General features: G+C 49.3%; 1 protein-coding gene across 3 annotated transcripts in view; it reads left to right on the forward strand.

The window, feature by feature from the left end:
- Nucleotides 1-26,328, forward strand: part of LOC119455572 (uncharacterized) — a 125,234-nt gene that overhangs the window by 88,434 nt on the left and 10,472 nt on the right. The window contains exon 8 of one of the 3 annotated variants that reach the window (XR_007467504.1): nt 25,589-25,689. The exons of the other annotated variants lie outside the window; for them this stretch is intronic. The gene's annotated coding sequence lies outside the window, so the exon portion shown is untranslated. The remainder of the gene's footprint in view (nt 1-25,588; nt 25,690-26,328) is intronic. 3 annotated transcript variants of the gene reach the window in all.

Raw genomic sequence — 26,328 nt, forward strand, 5'->3', positions numbered from 1 at the left:
GTACAATGATGCAGGCTAATCCTGTAGCTACATTCCGGACCACCTGATTGAATTGTAGAAGGCGCAAAGATTGCTTGATGCACCCAGCAGTTACACACAGTCATACGTGCTTACGACAAAATTTAGCCTTATGTTTGCTGCACACAAATCGATCACTGAGAACGCTATGGAAATAACATCAAACAATGGTAGCCCATGCAGCGGCTGAGAGAGCGTCTTAAGGAATGCGCACTCTTCATCATATCCTGCTGCATGCTCGCTACAGTGCCAATTCTAACTAGCATTATTGCGAAGGCTACGACCTTAGCACAAACACATGTTTAATCCTAAAGAGACTATATAACGTTTACTGTCATTTCGGCTTGATCACCGTTTCAATATGTACCTTCCTGTTGCACATTTTTATACTGACACGGTAACTGACCAACTCCATTGAACTACCTCATTTTCTACACCTTCAGGCGCAAGGCTCGTAAGCGCGCCATAGATACAAGTGGACATAGTGTTTTCATAATGTCATGTGTATGGAATGTCTCGTGCATCTTTCGCACGCGGGGGGGGGGGGGGGGGTAAAAACCTATAATAACTACACCTTTTCTGTTATTCTGAGAAAATTTGCTAGCATAAACAAAGGCTTCCATTCATACTTAATGTACATCTCTAGCGTCTGGAAATGTTGATAGAAATATGTAGTTCAGAGGAGCAGCTCAGAGGAGCTTAACCGGCGTTGTTTCAGATACTAGAAGTGAATCTATCAAGAAAAGCGTGACTGCAGGACACAAGTATATATGTATTGTATATCAAAACAACTGCACCATATAGAGTCTGTGTAGACTTAGGCTATTTTCACGCTGGTTTAGGCTTCAGCATAATGATTAGCATGCCGCCAACACAGGCGTGTATGTAGCAAGATGTCATGAAGTGCGCGACAGGACACTGACGGCTATTTCAGGACGTGCTTAGTAAATTACACTGCAACCGTTTATCGCAGCCGTGCAGGCTTTACAAAATTGTATTGAAAGCGTTGCCCCTTAATCTATGCAACTTGTTTTTATTATTTGTGTGTTTCCGTGGCGAACGCAAATTATAGGAAGCAACAAAAGACTTTACTTCCTTTATAAATTGTGAAATACCAACGTTTCATTGAGTTATTTCCGTATGATAATTTTTCATGCATTTGTGTCAGGAAATTTGAGGAGCCCTAGAGCCTAAATCAGCAGAAAGCAAGAACCCGATACTTTATGATTAAATCCTTGCACATACGACATCTATAAGAAAAATGGGTCACGCGTGCGTCACTCTGACCGCAAACGTACAGTTGTGCCTTGGCAGACTTGGGGCGCTATGACGTAAAATGATTCCAAACTGTTTTGATTCCAATTGCTGCAATCAGCCTCCACGATTGGTCGAAACATTTTCGGGAAACTCCCAACTCCGCCTATCTGTCACGCGACGTCACGAAAACCGCGATAGCTCCCCATCTGATATAACGTGTACACACTGATTATGCATGATTAAACCGCACAAAAAAATAATCATTCCTGATTCGACGCGTTTTCACCATTAGCCCTCTGCTATTGGTCCAATGTTTTCTGGCTACGCCCACTTCACCTGTCTGTCACGCGACCTCACAAAACCGCGAAAACTCATCACGTCAAAGTGACGTGTACGCGAAAAAATGCATTAATATGCCGAACAAAGCTGAAAATTCTTCTGAATAGCCACAGACTACCCCGTTCCGAAAGGAATAGAAAATGGCTGCCCGAGGATCGCTCAGGTCCTGGCTACTCACACCTGCCGGTGAGCACGTATTTATTTGCACATGATAAACCTTTTTGCGTGGCAGTATAACGTTATCGAGCCCTTTCGGCAAGCATACGACATCGCTCTGCCAACTCTTCCTTGCTGAGGATCTGTTTTAGCGGCATTCTTTTCCTTTCCGTTGCATGCCGCCGCGATTTTCGAGCAGCCACCGCAAGCTATAGTATATATAAGTAAGGCGAAGTGGACCAATCGGAGAAGCCGGCACCACCCTCTTCATGCGGTTATCTATATTCACTGTGCTGGCTCTTCCCCGTCGAAACACTCTCCACTAGAGCGTGCTCCTCACCTCTTGTCAGCCAATTAGATAAGCAAAACCACGGAGTGTAGACAATGTTATTGGTTTTGAAAGCGAACAAAGGTGACCTCCTATAAACGAGGAGAGTGTTTGATTGGGTTGTTCAGACAACGCTGCGGGTCACCGCCCGATGCTTTCGTCGGTGGTTACGTAAATTTGACGTCAGGAGTTTGGAATCAAAACAGTTTGGAATCATTTTACGTTATAGCGCCCTTGGGCCCGTATTCCCAAAGAGCTCTTCAGCTCGAATTGTTCTTAAGCAAAAAAAAAAAAAAATTCAGCCAATCATAACGCTGGACATATTATTAACGAAAGTGACTGGCGAGTGGCAAAGAGCACTTAAAAACGAAAACCTTTGTGAATTCCGTCCCTGTTTTCTTGAACATCACTATCGCATGTTAGTAACACTGCTTACTTTCAGATAAGCAACATTTTAATGCACAATGTTATATTTACAGCTGACGACGAGTAAGTTGCTTACCTTTCCATTGGTATATAAACCAATCAGGCTGACCGTTTTCGCAACTCCTGTGTTACTTCGGCAGTACACGCTTTATTCTACACACTTTATTATATTGGAGCCTTTATTAATGTATTCATAGGCGAAAATCCGCAGGGTATGAAATGATATCTGTAGTGTCTAACAGGGAGAGAAATTTAATAAGCGCTATCTAATGGTTGTGGACGCAATTTCAGACCCGAAAAAAAATCCTTAATTCTCAGGATGACATTCACACGCTGAGGCATTGCATAACGTCTGCTGTTATAGCGCTTGAAGGCCGCTTACTTTGCAAGTCGCACAAGTGTAAGGTCTCCTCAAGGCGAAGGAAAAAGTTTTTATGTTTTAGGAAATAGTCATTAAGCAAACCTCAGTATGACGTACAGGGTACACGAATTCAGTGCATTGATAGAAAGTTTTCAGGTTCAACATCTCTCAGTTGCCGGACTCCCGATGTAACCTGTTCATAATTCCACTCTATATTGCCACCAGCAGTAGTGGGTACAGTGGTAAGAGGCAGGCACGGACAAGAAGAAAGAAGTGCGCGTGCTTCTCCGCCCGCTCGATAGCCAGCCCCCAGCGCCGTGCTTTTTCAGGAGCCGCTACCCTCAATAAACGTCGCGTCGCCCGTTCTCTCACAAGGCACGTGACAAAGTGGTGGAGGTGCTGGGTATTCCTCACCCATGTCGCAGACCCCTTCTGGCAGTGGAACCACTACCCCCGTGCCAATCGATACGCCGGTCCACGGGGCCAGCCGCAGGATCCGGGGACTGCCTCCTGAAGACCCCGCAGCGCTTCAGACCATCTCAACCGGTATGGAAGGCGCTGCAGTGACGAACCGGTACACGCTTCAAAATCCACGGGTTCTAAAGTAGTTCCATGGCAAGGCCTTCGAAGACGTCGAAGACTGGATGGCCGACTTCGAACGCGTGGCCGAATACAATGACTGGGACGATACAAATAAATTTCGAAGTGTCTACTTTTGCCTGGAAGACGGCGCGCTCACATGGTTCCAAAACCGTGAGCAGCAACTGACGTCGTGGCCTGAGTTCCGCCGTCAGTTACTAGACGCCTACGCCAGTGCTGATCACCGTGAACGAGCCGAACGAGCAATCCAGGTCCGCGTTCAGCTTCCCAACGAAAGTCTTACCACGTTCGTCGAAGATATGACGCGCCTCTTCAGACGAGCAGACTCGGGAATGACCGAGGACAAGAAGTTGCGTCACCTGATGCGAGGAGTGAAGGAGCAGCTCTTCGCTGGTCTTGTGCGGAGCCCTCCGAAGACTGTCGCCGAATTTTTATCTGAAGCTGTAAGTATGGAGAAGATGCTGCAGCAACGATCGAATTTCTATGAGCGGCAAGTGAAAGTGACATCCACCACCGATATTTTCACGGCCACCCGAAGCAACGATAACCACCTTCGCGAACTAATCCGCACTGTCGTGCGCGAAGAAATACAGAAGACTTTCGGCACGTCACAAGCGGTGGTGAGCTCTATTGAGAGTGTCGTCAAAGATGAAGTTCACCAAGCGCTCCGGTCGACCTGTCCTCTGCCTTACACCGCGCCTGCACCTACTGAACACCGCCGTGCGACCTACGCTGAAGCCCTGAGACTCCCTGCACCAACCCCGCTGTTAGTTCACGCTGCTCATCCGGTTACGCTTTCATCTGCAGAACCGGTACCATACATCGCAGAACGATGCGCGCCTCCAGCGTTTCCCTCCGCCGCTCCTACCGCTGTGGTTCCGCAGGAGCAACCGGTATATTGCGCCGACTATCGACGCATAACCCCTTTGAAGTCGGATGTTTGGCGCACACCGGACCGTCGGCCTCTGTGCTTCCACTGCGGTGAGGCAGATCATTGGTACCGCCAGTGCCCATACCGACGTCTCGGGTTGCGGGGCTTTTCCACCGACTCACCGCCACCCCGACTTGGCCAACGACCTCGGGAGATAGAAGATTGCCTTGCTCAACAACGCATGCCACCGTCTACCGGGCGACAGTCACGCTCGCCGTCACCACGGCGATTTTAACTACCGCCCCAGCGATATTCCGGCACACGATCACCAAGTCCCCGCCGGGAAAACTAACCACAGCGACCTTTGGGGGCGAGGCCGCTGACAGTCGACACGCTGAAGACCTCCGATCGACGCGAACGAGCGAGGACACCGATCCGACGTCAACTGCAGATGAACGGAATGACCGGCTTTCGCTCGACATACCGGTGGTGATCAACGGTTACGCGGTTAACGCTTTAGTAGATACCGGTGCGGACTATTCCATCTTAGCGGGAAGCTGGCGAAGTTGCTGAAGAAAGTAATTACCCCTTGGAATGGCTCGCAGATTCGTACGGCTGGTGGTCACGTCGTTACTCCACTGGGAACCTGCACGACAAGAGTTCGGATTCGAGGATCGACATTCGTGGCGAGCTGCCTTGTCCTACGCGTATGCTCCCGTGACGTCATTCTCGGGGTTGATTTTCTCCAAGAATACGGCGTGGTTATTGACCTACGGGGAGGTGTAGTCACCTTCTCAGCAGACCGAGCACTCGACGGGTATGACCACAAGCGTCGAGACGACGCCCATCGTGTCTCCACCGAATGTGTTACGCTTCCTCCGCGAACCAGTGTCCTAGTCGAAGTGATGTGCGGTGGAATGCGCGAAGGTGAAGTGGTCGCTGAAAGTAACTTATCGCATCTACTGATGCAAGGTGTTTGTGCTGCTAGAAGTGTGCTACATCTTAGTGATGGCCGTTCTCAGTTGCTTGTCACCAACTTCAGTAACGAGCATCGACACCTGTTCCGCGGTACTTCGATAGCGTTGGCCGAGGAAATAGAGCACGTTGCTGAGTGTTTTACCCCTGAACCAGTGAGGATGGCTGACATGTCACTGGGCAACGTCGACATTAATTCAGAGTTATCTCCAGACAAACAGGCGGCACTGCACGAGCTCTTGCTTGAATTCAGGGCATGCTTCGCAAGCTCGTCTAAGGCACGCCAGACTTCAGCTACAAGGCACAGGATCATCACATGCGACGACGCACGCCCGATACGCCAGCATCCCTACCGCGTGTCGGCAAAGGAACGTGAAGCGATTCGTACGCAAGTACAAGAGATGCTTGAAGACGGCGTGATCGAACCTTCTAACAGCTCATAGTCGTCCCCGGTCGTTCTTGTGAAAAAGAAAGACGGAACGCTACGCTTTTGCGCCGACTACCGGAAGCTCAACAACGTAACTAAAAGGACGTGTACCCACTGCCGCGTATCGACGACTCGTTAGATAGACTGCGGCGTGCCCAGTACTTTTCGTCACTCGATTTGAAAAGTGGATACTGGCAGATCGAGGTCGACGAACGAGACCGCGAGAAAACTGCCTTTGTGACTCCCGACGGCCTTTACGAATTTCAAGTGCTCCCTTTCGGTTTGTGTTCTGCCCCAGCAACCTTCCAGCGAATGATGGATACTGTCCTCGTTGGATTGAAGTGGCAGACTTGCCTTGTGTATCTTGACGACGTAGTTGTCTTTTCTGAAACATTTGAGTAACATCTTCATCGCCTGCGGCATGTGCTAGAAGCGCTCCGATCGGCTAATCTCACGCTTAAACCAGAAAAGTGTCACTTCGGTTATGAAGAGCTCAAGTTTCTCGGACACGTCGTCAGCGCCAAAGGAGTTTGACCCGATCCCGACAAACTTGCCGCTGTAGCGGCTTTTCCTCCTCCTGCCGACAAAAAGGCCGTCCGACGCTTCCTGGGCTTGTGTGCGTATAATCGCCGCTTCATCGACAACTTTTCAAAGATTGCGCAACCCCTGACTCGCCTTACCAGGGATGACACGCCATTTGCCTGGACGCATGAGCAACAGGCGGCCTTCGCTGAACTACGACAACGCATGCAGTCAGCACCCGTCCTGGCTCATTTTGACGAAGAGGCTGACACCGAGGTTCATACTGACGCCAGTAACATCGGCCTTGGCGCAGTACTCGTCCAACGTCAAGACGGCCTTGAAAGAGTAATAGCTTATGCTAGCCGCTCGCTGTCCCGTGCCGAGGCGAACTATTCTACCGCAGAAAAAGAGTGTCTCGCGGTCGTCTGGGCGATCGCGAAGTTTCGCCCTTATCTCTACGGCCGTGCCTTTAAAGTGGTGACAGACCACCATGCTCTATGTTGGTTGGCGAACATACGCGACCCTTCAGGCCGACTGGCACGATGGAGCTTGCGGCTACAGGAATTTGACGTCACTATAGTTTATAAGTCTGGCCGCAAGCACGAAGACGCCGACACGTTGTCGCGTGCTCCCGCCGAATCTGTCAGTCGACAGCCAGAGGACGACGACGGCTTCCTGGGCGCCCTTACTACGTCGGACTTGGTCAAATGGCAGCGTGACGACGCTGAAATTCGACCTCTCATCGACCACTTCGAGGGCCGTCACACATCCATACCACGCCATCTACGTCGTGTCTTGACGTCCTTCTGTCTACGAGACAATCTGCTCTACAAGAAGAACTCCCGCCCGAATGACCGAGCCTACCTTCTAGTAGCTCCCAAAGACTTGTGGGACGATATTCTTTTCGCTTGCCACGACGAGCCTACATCTGGCCACCTCGGCTCCTCACGAACGCTTGCTAGAGTGCGCGAGATGTATTACTGGCCCGGGCTTGCGGCAAGCGTAAAACAGTATGTTAAAGGCTGCCGTGAATGTCAGCGACGAAAGTCACCACCCCTGAAGCCCGCCGGGTTATTGCAACCCGTCGAACCACCTCATAAGCCATTCGACCAAGTCGGCTTGGACATCCTTGGGCCTTTTCCCCTGTCAACCGACGGCAACAAGTGGGTGATCGTCGCCACTGACTCTTTAACTCGCTATGCCGAGACGGAGGCGCTCCCACGAGCCACGGCTTCTGAGGTAGCACTGTTCTTCATGTGCCACATTGTATTGCGTCATGGTGCCCCATCCACTGTAATCATAGACAGAGGAACGGCGTTCATGGCACAGCTCATGGACGAAATTTTTCAATTGAGCAACACTAGGCATCGAAAGACGACTGCTTACCATCTGCAGTCCAATGGACTTACGGAGCGATTAAACAAGACCATCACAGATATGATCTCTATGTACATCGACGTCCAGCACAAAACATGCGATCGCATCTTGCCTTACGTGACCTTCGCGTATAATACCGCCGTACAAGAGACGACGCGGTTCGCACCATTTCGCCTCGTTTACAGCCGTGAAGTACAGACGATGCTGGACGCTATGCTTCCGTGTCACGACACCGAGCACCTAACGACTGACGCCGAAGAATTTGCTGAGTGCGCTGAGGAAGCCCGCCAGCTCGCGCGGCTGCACATCGGTGAGCAGCAACATGCAGATGCACGGCGCTATAACATCCGTCACCGGCAAGTGCGCTACAGTCCCGGAGACCAAGTGCGGGTGTAGACCCCTGTTCGCCGCCGTGACCTTTGTGAAAAGTTGATTAGCCGGTATTTTGGCCCATACAAAGTGCTGCGCCGCATTAGTGACGTGAACTACGAAGTCGTTCCAGGCAGTGCGGCGCAAACACGGCGTAGACAACAACCTCGCCCTGACGTAGTTCACGTTGTGCGCATGAAACCATATGTGGCGCGTTCGTGATTATTATTTTTTATTGCGATAGCAATTATATGGACACTTGAACCGGATTTCTGCCGTCGGCGTCGTCGTCGCCGTCGTCGTCGCCGTCGCCGTCGCCGTGAGGTTCCCTATAGATAAAATCTTCGCCGCGCGCCGTATGCCCGAGAGGAAGCGTGCGGAGACGCGCGCTATCACGGAGAGCGAACGCACTCAATCTCCCACGCGCAAGCAAGGAAGCAGGAAGCCAGCGCCGGAGGGAGCAAGGGGGGGGGGGGGGGGGCGCACTTCTTTGCCAACAACCGCGCTCGTCGCTCGCTCGCACCGTCTCTTATCTCCACACGGCTCTGACCTTTAAGTGCATTCGCCGCTCAGTTTCCGTTGAAGCGATAGACCGCACGTACCTTCGCCCGCTGCGGCGTATGCTTGCTGCCAGCGTTTTCACAGTCGTTGTCTGCTGTCATTCAGTGTGATCTCTTCGTGTTTGTGCCCGCTCGCACCACGCTTGTTCATTCAGTTCGTAATAGTCGGGCCACATTTTCCAACGCACGCTACACACGCAATGCTGCCCGGAACGGCAGTGCAGCGCTACAGGTGTGTCCCTTCGCACGCGCTGCCCACGGGAAGCGCTTCTCATGAACACCACCGTTTCACACGCGCCTTCTCGTGGTCATCGAGTCTCTCTTCATGTCGGTCTACTTACGCCGCAGCACACCTGCTTACTTAATCAGCTCATGTTTACTACAATTCATATTGCTACCAAAGCCGCTCACCTTACTTCGTATGACATTGCTGTGTTGCTATCGCATTCACTGCTTCGCCCTTAGGGCGAAACTGTGACATTTTTTATTCATCTTTCTACTTACGCTACTGTTTGCAACCTCTCTGTTTCTTGAGACTGTACCCGTCGCGCTTCCCCGCTGCTGTGCTTTTGTTTTTCCTCTAGCTGTGATTGTGTCCTTTGCACCTGCCTTGCCCATGCTGTTTTCCCCCTCCTTTTCTAACACCACTTCTTGAGCATCGAGCCGATGCTCTTTCCGAGGAAGGGGGGAAATGCCACCAGCAGTAGTGGGTACAGTGCTAAGAGGCAGGCACGGACAAGAAGAAAGAAGTGCGCGTGCTTCTCCGCCCGCTCGATAGCCAGCCCCCAGCGCCGTGGTTTTTCAGGAGCCACTACCCTCAATAAACGTCGCGTCGACCGTTCTCTCACAAGGCACGTGACAATATAGACAAGAAATTTGCGATGGATACGCGCTTCGGGCATTTGATCCGTGACTGATGCCACATGTCTTCGTTAATTTTTATTTTCAACTGAACACTGGCCCTGAGACTAAGCACAGAAACGAAAATCGATACATGGATAGGAAACGCCCGCAAATATATAACTGGTGTTTAACGTTCACTGTGAGCCTGAGAGCATGTTTTTTGACGCTTTGCCATTGTTTTATAGTGCATATTTCACTGTTTTGAACGCTGAATGTCTTTTTTGCGTACTTATAAGTTTTAAACATCTACATTCGTTTCTAACGATTGCCATTTAGAACGATTACCACAAAAGCAACAGAGAAAAACAGCGTATTCATTCGTGCTAGCTGCTAATCTTTCAATTTTTGGAATGAATTAGACAAGGGGAACGCCAAGGAAGCCTCAAGGATGGGGTCCTTATAAAAAGGATAGCAGCGATAGTGTTCTGTTCTTGTCTCCCTATATATCTCTTCGCGCTGCACCGCAGTATGTTACATTACAAACTCGCCCACATATACATCCTGCAACAAAAATAGTGAATGGAGGGTAGGGAAGTGAAAGCAGTAGAGAACGCGGGCCCCTCCGGTTTTTATGGCGGTCCGTTGTGCTTTCTCCTCGGGGTGATAATTTCTAAGCTTTCCAAAATTGAAAAAAAAAAAAGATCGCCTGTTGCAGATAACGTAATTCTAGTCCTTGAACTAAATTATTCAGACTGGGGGATTTTACTTATATAAGAGATCGAAACATATGTTCAAGTAAGTAACAAAAAGCACTAAATAATTTCTTACGGTATATGTTGCAATTTCGTAACAGTAGCCGGTGAGTTGGTAATGTAAATTCACTTGAGGTGAATTTCCAGAATGACACGCCAGAATTTCCAGAAAAACACATACGCCTCCAAACTCGACGTAAAAATGCGCTGTTGTTCCACTTACTTTTTCTTTACAACATGGTCTTTTATGCATTCAAGCACAACGGTTACTGGAACGCTTCATGCATTTCCTGCACTGTAGGGAAATGAGCATTAGGATAAGAAGAAGGACGAAAGGACCGGTGCTACCTGTCCTTTTCTCGTTCTTCTATACGCCCATGTATTTCGTCCCACATTTCGGTAAATATCTCAAAACTATTGTCATCCTGGTGATTAAATTCCAGTGGATACGTATCGCCTTGCAATATCACCGGCTACTATTCGTAAATTGCAATATGTGCCGTAAAGTGATCATTTCGGAGTTAATTAGTGAATTTTCGTTAAATAGTTGAATATGTGTTTCGGTTTGTCATGCTGGCAATGTGCGTCTCTTCCAGTTGACCAGCTCAAGGGCAAGAATTACACTGTCTGCCAAAGGCGACCTTTAAAAAATTACGGAAAGCTTCAAATGACCACCCGGTATAGTTATTACTCTAGTGCAAGCCTCGTAACCCGCTCAGTTTTCCCAGTGAACAAACTTTTTGAGCAACAAGTAAGGTGTGAGAAGTACCGGCATGCCTATAGCACGGTGGGAGGAGAGGGGACATGCCCCCGTGTTTCTTCCAATGGAGGTACATGGCACGAAACAGTGCGCTGGAGCGGCAACTTCGCCTACATGACTAATAATGGCGTAAATTGTATTTGTAAGCTTTATAAAACATCAAGGCACATTTTATTCATAAGTGGACGGTTAGAAACCCTGAGTTGAGTGTTAGCGCCAGTGATTATTTTTGTCGCCGTGCCATCTTTGTCTACAAATAGGCTAGCACAAAAAGAATTGAAGAATCACTAGAAAAAAATCTGGCTCACCAATTGTTCCCCCCAAGGTAGAAATGTCGTCGGCCGTTTTCTAACCTGCCGACGCGACAGTACCGCCAACGGCAATCTGTGGCCGCATGTACCCAACGGGAACCTGCCAGGCGACCCCAACTTCGCAGAACCGATATTTGGCACACTATTGATCGACGACCATTGTGTTACCACTGCGGAGGAGCGGGACACATCTACCGTTTTTGCTCTCCCCGTCCGAGTGGTTATCAGGGAAGCCAACCTGCTGCTCCATGCCGTCAGCTGGCTGAGAGCCGTTCACCCTTTGACGACGGCATTGCTGGCCGGCAACTAAGTTCATCTTCCCTTCGGTCGCGCTCGCCATCTCCTTCACGTTTTTCTTCGCCGAACCGGCGAAGTTTTACTGACGTCATCAGAGGTCGGTCTCCCAGCCCATGGCGGGAAAACTAGAAGCAGCGACCTCTTGCGGGAAGGTTGTCGAAAATCTAATTGACGAAAATCTCCCATTATTGCCGAAAGACGAGATCGACACGGAAGTTCAGAACACCGAAAAAACTGTTACTGCCGATCTTTTCTATAATGAGTGAGCCGTTGGCAGACAAACTCAAGAAAGTCAAAACAGAATGGACGGGCCCTTATATTCGAAATGCTGGAGACTAGCTGATGAAGGCGACAGAAAAATGTACAGCACGACGCACTATAAGAGATCTAGGTTTTGTAGCCACTTTCGTAATTCTACCAGAGTGCTGCAAAGCGCTCATATTGGGAATGGACTTTTAGAGAGAGTATGGCGCCATGGTTAACATACGTGACGGTGTGGGGACATTCTCCGCAGGTAAAGATCCGACCCATAGCACTGAAGGAAAACGCAGTCCTTTACGTGTTGTTGACGATGACGTTTGCATACCGCCGCTATCATGCAGCTTGGTTTCGCTCAGTTGCAACGCGCTGTGTAAATAAGTGGAGTAACCGAACAAATAACTGCCCTTCTCCTCCGTCAAGGTGTCACCATCACTCGTGGCATCGTGAGCTTAATAGATTGACGAGCGGAGGTGCTGCTGACAAACTTCACCAACGAGTGCCGGCACATCAGTAAAGGCACTGCTGTAGCATATCTTGATGAAATCGCCCACGCTCAAGACTGCTTTACTGTGCAAGGGGAAGCAACGGCTGATACAGAAGCGCGTGCACCTTTTGTCGATGTTGGCCCAAGTTTAACGCCGGAGGAGAAACAACATCTTCTGGAATTGCTGGACCAGTTTAAGGACTGCTTCTCCTCAACTTGATGAGTGAGAAAAAAATGTCACAGTTTCGCCCTAAGGGCGAAGCAATGAATGCGATAGCAACACAGCAATGTCATACGAAGTAAGGTGAGCGGCTTTGGTAGCAATATGAATTGTAGTAAACATGAGCTGATTAAGTAAGCAGGTGTGCTGCGGCGTAAGTAGACCGACATGAAGAGAGACTCGATGACCACGAGAAGGCGCGTGTGAAACGGTGGTGTTGATGAGAAGCGCTTCCCGTGGGCAGCGCGTGCGAAGGGACACACCTGTAGCGCTGCACTGCCGATCCGGGCAGCATTGCGTGTGTAGCGTGCGTTGGAAAATGTGGCCCGACTATTACGAACTGAATGAACAAGCGTGGTGTGAGCGCGCACAAACACGAAGAGATGACACTGAATGACAGCAGACAACGACTGTCAAAACGCTGGCAGCAAGCATACGCCGCAGCGGGCGAAGGTACGTGCGGTCTATCGCTTCAACGGAAACTGAGCGGCGAATGCACTTAAAGGTCAGAGCCGTGTGGAGATAAGAGACGGTGCGAGCGAGCGACGAGCGCGGTTGTTGGCAGAGAAGTGCGCCCCCCCCCCCCCCCCCCCCCCTGCTCCCTCCGGCGCTGGCTTCCTGCTTCCTTGCTTGCGCGTGGGAGATTGAGTGCGTTCGCTCTCCGTGATAGCGCGCGTCTCCGCACGCTTCCTCTCGGGCATACGGCGCGCGGCGAAGATTTTATCTATAGGGAACCTCACGGCGACGGCGACGGACGACGGCGACGACGGCGACGACGCCGACGGCAGAAATCCGGTTCAAGTGTCCATATAATTGCTATCGCAATAAAACGCCACTGACTGAACACCACATCATCACTGAGGGGACAGCACGCCCTATTCGGGAGAATCCTTACCGTGTAGCACAGAAAGAACGCGATGCGATCCAACAGCAGGTCAAGAAGATTCTAGAGGATGAAGTAATCCAGCCTTGGAAAAGTCCTGGGGCATCACGTTTGGTGCTCGTAAAAAAGAAAGGTGGTAGCCTGCGGTTCTGCACTGATTATTAGAAGCTCAACCGCTTAAAAAAAAACATGTTTATTCCTTGCTTCAGAATGATCATTCTTTGGACAGGCCACATGCGCGTTATTTCTCGTCTATGGACCTAAAGAGCGGATACTGGCAAATCGAGGTGGATGATCGTGGCCGAGAGAAGACTGCTTTCGTTACGCCTAATGGGCTTTACGAATTCAAGGTCCTCCCCTTCGGCTTATGCTCAGCCCCAGTCACGTGTTAGCCATCGGCCTCAAATGGAAGATTTAGTTGGTATATTTTGACGACATGATTGTTTTTTCTGCCACTTTAGAGGAACACCTAAGACGGCTACTCTCATTTCGTGACATTAAAATTCGAAAAATGCCACTTTGGTTTTCAAGACCTTCAGTTCTTGGGTCATGTGGTCAATCACGTAGGTGTTAGACCCGACACCGATAAAATTGCTGCCATCGCAACGTTCCTGAGGCCTACCTATAAGAAGGCAGTCAGACATTTTCTGGTTCTCTGCTGCTATTACCGGCGACTCATTGCGGAATTTCCGCATATCGTCGCTCCGCTGACCTACCTTACAAGAGAAGACGTCGAGTTTATATGGGGAGAGGAGCAAGAAGCGGCATTTACGAACTACGGCACCACCTGCAAACACCGCCGCTGCTCGCTCACTTTGACGAGGATGCTGCCAACAGCGATCCACACCAATGTGGGTCTAGGCGCCGTTCTCATTCAGTGGCAAGGCGGTGCCGAGCGAGTTATTACCTATGCGAGCCGAACATTGTTACGTGCCTAGTCCAACTACTCAACCACAGAGAAGGAGTACCTGGCTGTAGTATGGGCAGTCACTAAGTTTTGTCCATGTTTATAGGACCGCACTCTTTCAGTAATAAGCAGCCACCACTCACTTTGGTGGTTGCCAAGATAAAAGACCCATCCGGACGTTTGGCATGTTGGAGCTTAGGCTGCAAGCGTGCGACATGAGCGTAGTTTATAAATCCGGAAGGCAGCATTTAGATGCCCGACTGCCTCTCAAGAGCGCCTATTCACTCGCCAAGCACAGGTGATGATGAATGCATGGGATTTTTAGGAGTTGTTGATGCGGCCGCCATCTTCCGGCAACAACAAGAGGACCCAGTGCTCAACTCACTGATTGAATTCGTGAAAGGGCGAACTCCAAATGTGCCGAAAGTGTTTTCAAGGAATCTCCCATCATTTTGTTTACGTAACGGCATTCTCTATTAAAAGAACTTCTCTTCAACAGGAATGAGCTATCTACTAGTCATCCCCGAAAGCCTTCGCCCCGAAATCTTGCAGGCCTGCCACGACGAGGCCACCGCAGGCCACCTCGGCTACACGAGAACGTTGGTACGAATCAGAGAGAAATACTACTGGCCAAAGCTCGCAGCAGATGTGCAGCATTACGTTCGAACTTGCACTGACTGCCTGCGACGCAAAGTGCCAGCGACTACATCCGCCGGACTATTACATCCCGTTATAGTGCCAGAAACGCCGTTTGCCAAAGTTAGAATGAAACTTCTGGGCACATTTCCAATGACTCACAGCGGGAACAAATGAGTGATAGTCGCCACAGACTGCCTCACCCGATACGCAGAAACGAAGGCAATCCCTCGTAGCACTACAGCTGAGGCGACACAATTTTTTAATTGAGAACATAGACCTGCGGTATGGAGCTCCAGCGTCCGTAATAACAGACAGAGGAACCGCGTTCACAGCTGAGCTTTTGCGCACTATACTCGCACTGAGTGGCACTGTGCATAGGAGAATGACAGGCTACTACTCACAAACCAACGGGCTTACAGAACGCCTCAACAAGACTATTGCAGACGTGCTCTCCATGTGCGTCTACGTGGAACATAAGAACTAAGACAATATTTTACCGTATGCCTCATTCGCGTATAATACGGCACGCCAGGAAACAATGATAATGACGCCGTTTGGCCTCCTTCATGGTTGAGAAGTTACGACTATGCTGGATGCTGTGCTCCCCCATGATTGCAGCGATACGCTGGATGACGTCGCTGATTTGACTGTGCGCGCCGAGGAAGCACGACAGCTCGCACGGGTAATAATAACTAGCCGGCAAGAGCATAACACCCGACTGTATAATCTCAGCCATCGTTTCGTCTTCTATGAACCCGGCGAAAGGGTGTGGGTTTGAACTTCTGTGCGACGCTGGAGCCTGCCCGAGACACTTTTACGTGATTCATCAGACTGTACAAAGTGCTGCGCCGTCTTATAGTGACATCAACTACGAGCTCATTGCTGACAGCCCATCTTGTTTAAGATGCCGTCAGCATTCGACTGAGACACTGTACGTCGTTCACATGAAATCGTTCATTTCTGAGTGATATGAACGCTGACTCGCTGGCTGCGCATAAACTTCTATGTGGTGAGCATCGGGACGATGCTCGCGCTGGAGGGAGGATAATGCCACGTCCCTCTCGGTTCCTATAGCTGTACGCTGGTAGTAACGAAGACGACGACGGACACGCTTGAGAGTGCGAGCACTTCCTAGAGTCGAAGATGAAGACGTGCCCGAGCGTCTCTATATCGGATCCCTTTATTCGAGTACGACGGAGTACTTCTCATCAATAAAGCTCCTGTGCTAGGTGAACTGCGACAGTATTATAATAATTTTGTCCATGCTTTGGCACGCGCGCGTTTGTTGAAAAAGCACTTCACTCTTTTTATTGTATACTTTGAGGGTCAACTATGTTGCGTGCTAAGCACACAACGTTTGCATAAAGACGTTAACTATTATACGTTAACAAGTGCTTCAATTCATTCCAGGGAAAACAAGGGGAATGCGGGAGATGGAAATTCAAGACGATGAGCAACACGAGAACAAGGTGTAAGCAGGAGCCAATGTTTCGCCAAGTGGACTTCTCTTTTTCAAGGCGACATGTGTTCTCCTCGGCACAATATATAGGTACGATTCTTCTAAAGGGGAGAGAGGGTCAGACGGGTCCCGGTGTAGTTTCAAATTCCTTCACTAACGATCAGTAGCTCATTATATTTCATTTCAATTCTGCGCCCTCGCCTCTACCACAGCCTAGCTCGTTACCTCGTCCACCCGCCTTACTCTCTCTCCCCTTTAGAATAATAGTGGCTATATATATATACTGTGCCGAGGAGAGCATATGTCGCATTGAAAAAGACAGGTTCACTTGTCGAAACGTTGGCTCCTGCTCTCACCTTGTTCACGTGTTGCTCATCGTATTCAATGCATTCCGTAATTCACAGTGTATATGCATTACCAATTACAACTATTTCAAATACGCCTGTTTGTAAGTATATATATATATATATATATAGGTGACAGTCTGTAATACTCACGATGCGTAATAATACTTATTATTTTTAGGGTAATCCTTTATTATTTTATTGTCTGTAAACCATCAAATAGAATAAATAGGGGGCTAAATGGAACTATATCTTTTCCCACAACAAAATTGGAGTAAGATATGAGGCTAAACGTATAGTATACGGATCCATCTGGCTTCATGGACGCACTTTCGCCGACGTATGTGGTGCCCGTCAATACCGCGCGGGCGCTTGCGCCGCACTTCCCTCTAGAGGTCGTGGTAAGAAACTCTGCGGTGATCACTACCCCTCCCTCATAGATGGCGCAACGGTGGCACGCGAGCACGCATGAGTTGGTGTTCCCACACGCGACTCTGTCGATTGGGCGCTGCGGACAGAAAATCATAGGTGGGGCGACCGGAATTGCCGAAAGGGGCACTAAATTAAGGTGAGTATGTCGGCGGAAGGGCGTCTGTGTGATATACGGCACGTTGATCAGCATCCAGTGAATCGCCCCAAGCGCATGCACCTACTCGAGGGCGCACACAAAAGCGAGCTTGGTGGAGAATCCGCGGGGCCAGTAGCATCTAGTGAACACAATTGCTTGAAATGGGGTAATTAAAGTAATTGTCGTATTTAGACAAATATAGGCCGAACTCCTAAATTCAAAAGCTTAGGAATACATTATATTGTCGCGACGTCGGAAACTCGAAGGACAAACGAAACGCACTTGTCAGCAGGGGCAGTAACAAGAACGGACGGCTTTTAATACCGCGCGCTAGTCACTACTTCTTTTTCTTCTTGCTCTCAATATTCTTTCATAAGTGCCGAGATGTCTTACTGCGTCGTCGTCTCTGCCGCACTACAGACGCGGCATTTGCCTCCCTCCCAAAGGAATCATCGTCTCGATGCGCAACGTAAGCGTAGGCATGTACGCTTACGTTACGTAAGCGTACATGCCTACACTTACTAAAATGTGTGTAACTAAAACGTGAGTAACTTGAAACAGTACGTCTTCATGCGCACCACATGCACCACTTCGGGTGGGTGCTTGTGGCGCTGCGAACAAGTTTCACCATCCTGCACTGCATCTTAATTCACGTCATTCAGTCGTCGGATAACTGTGTATGGACCAAAATATCGCCATAGTTGTTTCTCAGAAAGTCCGCTATGCCGAATGAGTATACAAACCCACATTCTCTCGCCGTGTGTGTAGGCGACGAATTTGTGCTGACGATTATACCGCATTGCGTCCTGGTCTTGTTGGTGGTGGATGCGTACACGTGCGAGCTGTCTGGCTTCTTCGGCACGTTGATCAAATTCTTCAGCATCTACATGGATGTCGTCGCACTCGAGGGCAGCATTGCATTCAAAGTTGTCGTGGCTTCGCGACCGTGTACCAAGCTGAATGGTGTCGTACGAGTCGTTTCCTGTTGAGTGGTGTTATATGCGAAGGTTAGATAAGGCAAACTCTCGTCGCAGTTCCAATGGTCCACGTCGACGTACACGCAAAGCATGTATGCGAGTGTCTTGTTCAAACCCTCCCTTAGTTAATTCGTCTGGGGATGATAAGCTGTCCTTTTCCGGTGGGCTATGCCACTGAGTGTGAGTAGTAGTTATAAAATCTCGGCACTGAACGCGGTTTCTCTGTCAGGAATTACGACCGCTGGGGCACCATGCCTAGAACGACGTTTTCGACGAAAAATCGAGCTGCTTCAGCTGCTGTTCGCCGCTGGGTAGCTTTTGTCTCCGCATAATGGCTAAGGTAGTCAGTGTCGACAATAATCCACCTGTTCCCTGTAGTTGAAGTTGGAAACGGTTCAAGAAAATCCATGCCAATTTTGGCGAATGGTGCTCCAGGTACGTCTACAGGATATAAAAATTTGCCGCGTATCTGCGTGCTTCGCTGCAAATGTCGTCGAAAGACGATAGTCTTCTGCCGGCTGTACTACATGAGTGCTGGTCTGATCCGCGGCCACCCGTGATGCTGTTCTCGTACCATTTTCGTCCTGGCATGAAGCTTTGTGTAAACAGATTTCATTTTACCGCATTATTTTATCAAGCGGCCATTTATGTTTTGCCCTGCCTCAGACAGCGCTTCCTTTATGTTGAATCGGCCGCATCTGGCTGGCATTGATAAAATTGAGGAGGCGCTGCGTGAGACATGGACGCCATCTGGCAATACATCGGGAAACATGAGCTTGTGCAGAGGGTTTCCTTCCTCCATGGCAGAGGGCGCTCGTCGGCGCGCAGTCGGGGAACGTCGTTCGTTGGCGCGCATAGCATGGCATTTTCAGCGCAGCTTAAGAAACTAGGGTCTTTAGAGTTACGTATCTATGTATTTTCTATTAAAGGAACACACCTCCTAATACTTACCTAGTGATGTTGCGCCTCAGATATGCGTAATATTTACTTTGTGATCGATAACGTTCACAAGTATGAACAGCCGTACCAGTTCAAGTAGTGTGGGTGGTAAGCAAGTGGTCCAACTTTGGTCGGGTGGCTGAATCGGGTGACAGACAGACAGACAGACAGACCAAATTTTCAGCGTTTAAGTTCCCCAAGAAAGACTATCGTCTTTAATAGACCAGCTGGTTTGTCGGGTGGCGCTTTGCGTCTTTGGAAGTAAGGACAAGTGCGTACATGATGTTTGACATCGGCTGGGGGCTTCGGCGAATAATACTTGCGCCGCAGTGTGTAGCCCAGACGACCTGAGGTGGCCTCATCATGACATGCTGTGAGAATTTCATTGCGAAGTAAAACAGGCACGACCAGTAAGTATAGGTGCTGCCCGTCGGAGAAAAATTCTTATACAGAACATTGTCTCTTCAAACAAAATGACGCCAGATTTCGTCCAAACAGTCAAGGCACGTCTTTGCCTCGGCCTTCCAAGAAATCAATAAGCCGAAGCAGTTCTGGGTCGTCGCGCTGCTGCTAGGAAATGGTAAATGTATAGACGACTCCCAAGAATGCAGCGTTCATGTCCTGATCTTCGGTGACAGAAGGCTGTACTGGTGACCGAGAGAGGCAGTCGGCGTCGGTATGCTTTTTCCCTGACCTGTATACGACGGTCATGTCGAGCTCCTGAAGCCTGAGGCTCCATCGTGCCAATCGACCTCAGAGGTATTTAAATTTAGTCAGCCAATAGAGAGAGTGGCGGTCACTGACGACGGTAAATGAGTGACCGTACAAATAAGGGTGAAATTTGATAACAGCCCACACTACGGGGAGGCATTCCTTCTCCGCAGTGGAATAGTTTTCTACTGAGTGCGAAAGTGTTCTGCTGGCGTAGGCTATCACTTTTTCGAAGCCGTCTTGCCACTGTACTAGTAGATCACCCAGACCTGCATTGGTCGCTTCGGTATGAAGTGCTGCCGGGGCGTCCTGGTCAAAGTGTGCCAGAACTGGGGAAATTTTGCAGACGCTGATGTATTTCGTTAAATGTCGTTTGCTCACATTCGCGCCAAACAAAGAGAACATCCTCTCGTGTTAGTCGCGTCAGCGGTGAGGCAATACTTGAAAAGTCCGCAATACACCGTCTATAATAGGCGCACAGGCCCAAGAAACGTCTCAATGCCTTGATCTCAGATTGCGTGCGGAACTTTGTAACAGCGTCTATTTTGTCTTGGTCAGGCCGAAAAACCTTCGGTACTGACGACGTGGCCCAGGAATTGGAGTTCGTTAAAGCCAAAATGACATTTTTCTGGCTTTAAACTGAGGCCAGCCGAGCGTACGGCTTGGAGAACGCCAGTAACCGGGTTAGATGCTCTTCAAATGTAGCCGAAAAAAAGATCAAATCGTCGAGGTATACCAAACACGTTTGCCACTTTAGACCTGAAAGTGCGGTGTCCATTAGACGCTGAAAAGTGGCTGGTGCTGTATATAAACCGAAAGGGAGCACCTTAAATACGTAAAGACCGTGGGGCGTCACGAAGGCAGCTTTCTCCCGATCTCTCTCATCGACTTCTATCTGCCAATACCCGCTGCGTTGGTTCATGGAGGAAAAATAATGTGCATGGCGCAACCTGTCTAGTGAATCATTGATGCGTGGTAGCGGAGAGACGTCCTTCTTTGTTACCTGATTTAACTTGCGGTAGTCAATACAGAAGCGTAAGCTATCGTCTTTTTTCTTCACCAACACCACAGGGGACGCCTAAGAACTCTTCGAAGGCTGTATCACATCATCCTCGACCATTTTCTTCACGTACTTATGTATTTCTTCGCGTTCCATTGGGGCCACACGGTAGGGGTTTTGTCAAATTGGTCTCGTGGCATCGTCCGTAATTACCCGATGATTGGTCAGTGGTGTTTGGTTGACCTTGGACGTGGACGAAAAGCAATCCTCAAACTGCTATATTAGTTCCAGTAGGCGCTGCCTCAGCGGGCAACAGGGTCGAGCAAACGTCGACAGACAATGTTGTCGGTGCGGGAATGGTCTTGTAATTAATTCCTTGGTCGTGCACAACGAAGCACTCTTTTACTTGGGTATGTCATCACAGAACGCAACTGCAGTGCCTTTCGGGACGTGGCGGCGTTCGTTGCTAAAATTCGTAAGGAGCACTGCTGCATGCCCACCGTTTAAAGCAAGAATGCCCCGTGCGTCGAAACGCCTTGTGGGAGCAATAATACGCTGATTTGTTCTGCTGTTCCGCCATGGCAAGGCCTCTCTCTAGAGAGAGGCCTTACCATGCCAGCAGGTTCGCGGCGGCATCGTCACGTCCTCGGCAAGACGTAAACGCCCGTGCTGTCTATCATAGTTGCAGTCTGCATCTGGGCTCGCGGAAAATGGGACCAAACGCTCAGGGATGTTCATAACAGCGCCATAATACCGCAGAAAATCCATTCCCAAGATTAGTTCTTTGCAGCACTCGGGGAGGATAACCAACGTGGCAACAAAGCTGGAATCACCGATGCAGAGTCTGGCGGTACATTTACCCGTTGGCGTCATTAGCTGACCCCCGGCATTTCGTATGTGTGGCCCTGTCCATGGTGTTTTCACATTTGAAGGCGGTCAACCAGCTCTTAATGCATAATTGAGAAATCAGCACCGGTGTCCACAAGGGCTGTTAGGGATGTCCGTCAATAAAAAGGCTTAGGTCGGCGCGAACACATTCGTCGGCATTACTCGTCATCGTCATGTCTTGTTGCGGCGGTTGGGGAGACTTTTCGGTGTCTCGGCAGTTGGCAACCTTCCCCCCGGAGGTAGCGGCTGTCAGTTTCCTCGGTGAGGACTGGGGGAACGGGGTCTGACGACGTCAGTGAAACTTGGGCGGCTGGAGGAAGGGGAACGTTGAGGTGACGGAGACTGCCAGCGACGACGTGGCGAAGCGTCTTGGGTGGTCGGCAAGTGATCCTCGTCCAGGGCACGGCGGTATTCAAAAAGGGAAAGCTGCGTAGGAAGCCTCCAAACGCGACGTCTCGATGAGGGCAGTAACGGGAAATGTGGTCCGGTTCCCCACAGTAGAAGCAGAGTGGCCGACAGTCGGCAGTGCCCCACAAGTGAGTTCGGCGAGCTGGTGGTCGTCTCCCAGGCTCCCGCTGCCTCGATAGAATGGTAACAGGTCGCGAATGGAACGGCGTGACCGGCGGTGGAGGGGGAGAATGACGAACGACATCGATATAGCTTAACGGGCGTGATTCGGGGCATGGGGCGGGCGATGAAAAGGCTTGCCGCAGTTTCTGGCGGACGACTTCGGGAACAAAAGTAACTGCTGGCTCGGTAGAAGGAGCAACCAGTGTTTGCAGCTCCTCACGCAGTATTCTGGGAATCAGCTCTCGCAGAGAGCTTTCGCTAGTGGTGGCATTCTGAGCGGCCACGCTCATCGGTGTGGTATTGGACAGGCGGTCAATGTGGCAGCATCGTTGCTGAAGTGCCCGCTCGATTATAGTGGCCTGCTTGAGGAATTCGTCTACCGTGATTGGTGGGTTTCGTACCAGGCCTGCAAACAATTGTTCTTTAATTCCGCGCATGAGATGGCGCACATTCTTAGTCTCGGGCATATCGGGGTCAGCTCGGTAAAATAAACGTGTCATATCCTCAGAATACGCAGTGAAGCTTTCGTTGGGTTTCTAAAAGCGCGCTTCGATAAGCTGTTCGGCGTAATCACACCAGTCGGAACAGGAAAACGTATCCAGGAGCTGGCGTCGAAACTCGTTCCACGTTCAGAAGCACGCTTCCCGGTTCTGGAACCACGTGCGCACGCTGTCTTCTAGTGCGAAATAAGCGTGCACAAGTTTTTGTTCTGCGCTCCAGTCGTTGACTTTAGCAACCCTCTCAAACTGATCAAGCCAGTCCTCAACGTCTTCACATGCATCACCACGAAATATCTCCGGGAACGCGAGGATGCTGAACAGTCACTTGGGAAAGGCTTGTCGTCATCTGTGAAGGAGCAAGATTCGCCGACGTAGGAGTTTCCATGCTGGTCAGAGCTGGAATGCTGGTGAATTCGGGGCTCGAGACTAACAGGCGGTGGCTCAATCGGTGCACTGGAGTAATGACGAGAGGTTGAGTCTCGAGACTGCGTGTGCGGGTCCTAGTAAAAGTCCCGAGCATCAGGTACCCAGCACCTCTACCAGTGTCGCAGCGTCGGAAACTCGAGGGACAAACGAAACGAACTTGTCAGCAGGGGCAGTAGCAAGAACGGGCGGCTTTTAATACCGCGCGCTAGTCACTGCTTCTTCTTTTTCTTCTTGCTTTCTATATTTTTCACAATGTACTTATATGCCTTGCTACGTCATCGTCTTTGACGCACTACAGACGCGGCAATATATACCCGATTTTTGTTCGTCACAACCAGGTCGGAATCGTGTGACCAAATAATAAGGAAGCCAATGAAAGCGCAGGGGAAGCTTTTTGTTGTTGTAAATAACGTGTAGAAATGGTAAGCTAAAGGGAAGTGAATGTGGACGAAAAAAAAAAAAACAACTTTTGGCTGGTGGGAGGGGAGGCCGCAACCTCCGCATTACGCGTGCATAGCACACCAATTTTGCTACGCAGGCCCAGGTCCACATTCTTGGGTCTTTATACCTAATTATAGGTATGTTATCCAGCGCCACTCAAGACCATGGGGGTGGGTCAGGAACATTTTTTTTTGACCAAGGGCGTCATGTAGAATGTCAACTTCAAGAGCATGCAGCCTTTCGTCGACATGAAACTCGCACGGGGCAGGGAGGTTTAACGGTTGTTTCGCGCCGGAACATAGGGCCTAGAATATTGGGGCTGCCAGGTGACGTCAAGTTTTTGGTGGTAGCGGCCAGGCTATATCCTCGGATCTAAACCCGCTCTACCTCGGAGCTTATAAAAGGTAACGGCCAACATTTGAATAAAGACGGCGCATTGAATTTACCAGAAACCATCTTGGTTGAATTTCATGTCTTTGTCCTCTATCCGTGCCAGCGAACAAGCACAGCACCGAGCGTTGCTTCGAGTGCAACTGAGCAATTCTTGACTTTTTCAGCTATCAAGCTTCCTTTCCGTGTCTCCGCTCTCATTGCTTTTGCGATGTCAGGTATAAGCGATGCGAGCGCGAAAAAATCGAACATCTTCATGAGATTTACTCTGCCAGCTAAAGCTATATCTTTCCCGCTGGCCGAAGTCCGTGACAATTCTGAAAGGGTAATCTGCTTTAGTTCCCTATAACCATCTTTATTCCCTTTGGTGTCCTTTATTTTAAGCATATGCTCATGCCCGCACATGGGTAACATTATACCAACGCAATTGCTTAATTCTCAACATCTCGTCACAAAAGTTACCAGTTACCGTTGCTTTAAGGCGTTAATATCATCAATCGATGAGTCGGTGTGGCATCACCGACATGAAATTTACTAGTGCTCGAAACTTGATATGCTTTGTAATAAGACAGCCAAGGTCCCGTGGCATCGTTTAGACTTTATAAGATGCGATGTAGATATTATTATTAAGGGATGCCACATGGTCGTGTATCCCTCATATCCAATACTTTTAATATCACTTATTTTCCGGAAACGCTGGATTCACTATGTAGAAACCCCCCAATGTGTTTATAGAAATTATAAGATACCAGGACATTATAGGGCTGAGAGTTTTCTAACGAGATCAAAGGGCATGAGGGTTGTAGGGCATCAGTTTTTTTCAAGCGAAGCTTTCTTGGGATTCTGTCCTCTAGTTTGCGTGACCGAATTAATGAACTCATGCCGGATAAACTGGGCATAACACGGATGAATAATATTGTGAAAAAGGTTGAGCGCTCTCGGCTTTCATTTGCCGAAAATTAGGGGTACACTTCGTGCTTTTCTTTCTACTCGAAAGCTCCGTTTTTTTTTCAGTGAATATATTTTTCAGATGAACTTTAACCCACATTTTTCTAGTGCTATATTTTTCGAGTCGAGCTTCCCGTTTCTATTTCTTTCTGGTGAATAATGGCTTGCTGGCTCGGTTTTTGCATACAATACAAAGAATAACACTGTTTTCCAGGAGTTGTCTGTAACGGGCTCAACACCATACGCTTATGTGACTGAATGAACCAAGCGCGAGTGCACTTGACATTTTAAAGCACACGAACACTCTCGCAGAGTACATTAGTAAGTCTACCGGGAAGATATTGCTTGAATTTCACAACCATGCTCTGATGGCTTCTGCCTAGCTTTTAGTTTTTCATAAGAATGGTGCAGCCATTAACACCACAAGTTGCCGAATACTTTATTTTGTTTGCATAATATGTTACGTGTACCCGTCTCTTGCCAGCGACGAGGCGGAAGTGGTGCGTCTCGTCATCTTCCTCCTCGGCGTTTTCGGCGTCGTCCTATTGATCGGCGCCGTCGTCTATGCCCTGGATGCACCCGAAGGTGAGAGTGACATCAGACTTTACGACCGTAATCCTGCTGCTGTTTGTTTGCGAAAGAAGAACCGAAGAGGTACGAAATAAGTAGCAGCTTTGTTTTCTCATTGTTGCCCAGGAGTAACGAATGCGCGACGACAAAACGTCGCATCATATTCTTTTGCGATAACCTGACATGGCAAATGTGCGACCAGTTTTCCGTAATACAGTTCAAGCTTGACATACTGTATACTTATAAAAACTTGAGAACGTCGCTGATGGAAGCACAGCTGTGCTTCCATCAGCGACGTTCTCGTGACACTTCTAGGAGTGTCACAAGAACTGGGGCCGAATTCACGAAAACGTTCTTACGCAAAAACTGTTCGTAGAAGCAGATGTCAGCCAATCCTGACGCTGGACATATCATTCGCGAAGGCGCCCGGCCAATGGGAAAGCGAACTTACGAAAGAAAAGCTTTGTGAATCTGGCCCCTGGTTCTTATGTCGTACTTCTGATGCTAAGACGATAAGCAACATGAGAACAAGGTGAAAGCAGGATCCAACGTTTGGACAAGTGGACTCAGACAAGTCCACTTCTCAAAACGTTGGCTCCTGCTCTCACCTTGTTATCGTATTGCTCATCATCTTGAATTTCCATCTCCCGCATT

The sequence above is a fragment of the Dermacentor silvarum genome, chromosome 6 (genome assembly GCF_013339745.2).
Source record: "Dermacentor silvarum isolate Dsil-2018 chromosome 6, BIME_Dsil_1.4, whole genome shotgun sequence".
Taxonomy (NCBI): Eukaryota; Metazoa; Arthropoda; class Arachnida; order Ixodida; family Ixodidae; genus Dermacentor; species Dermacentor silvarum.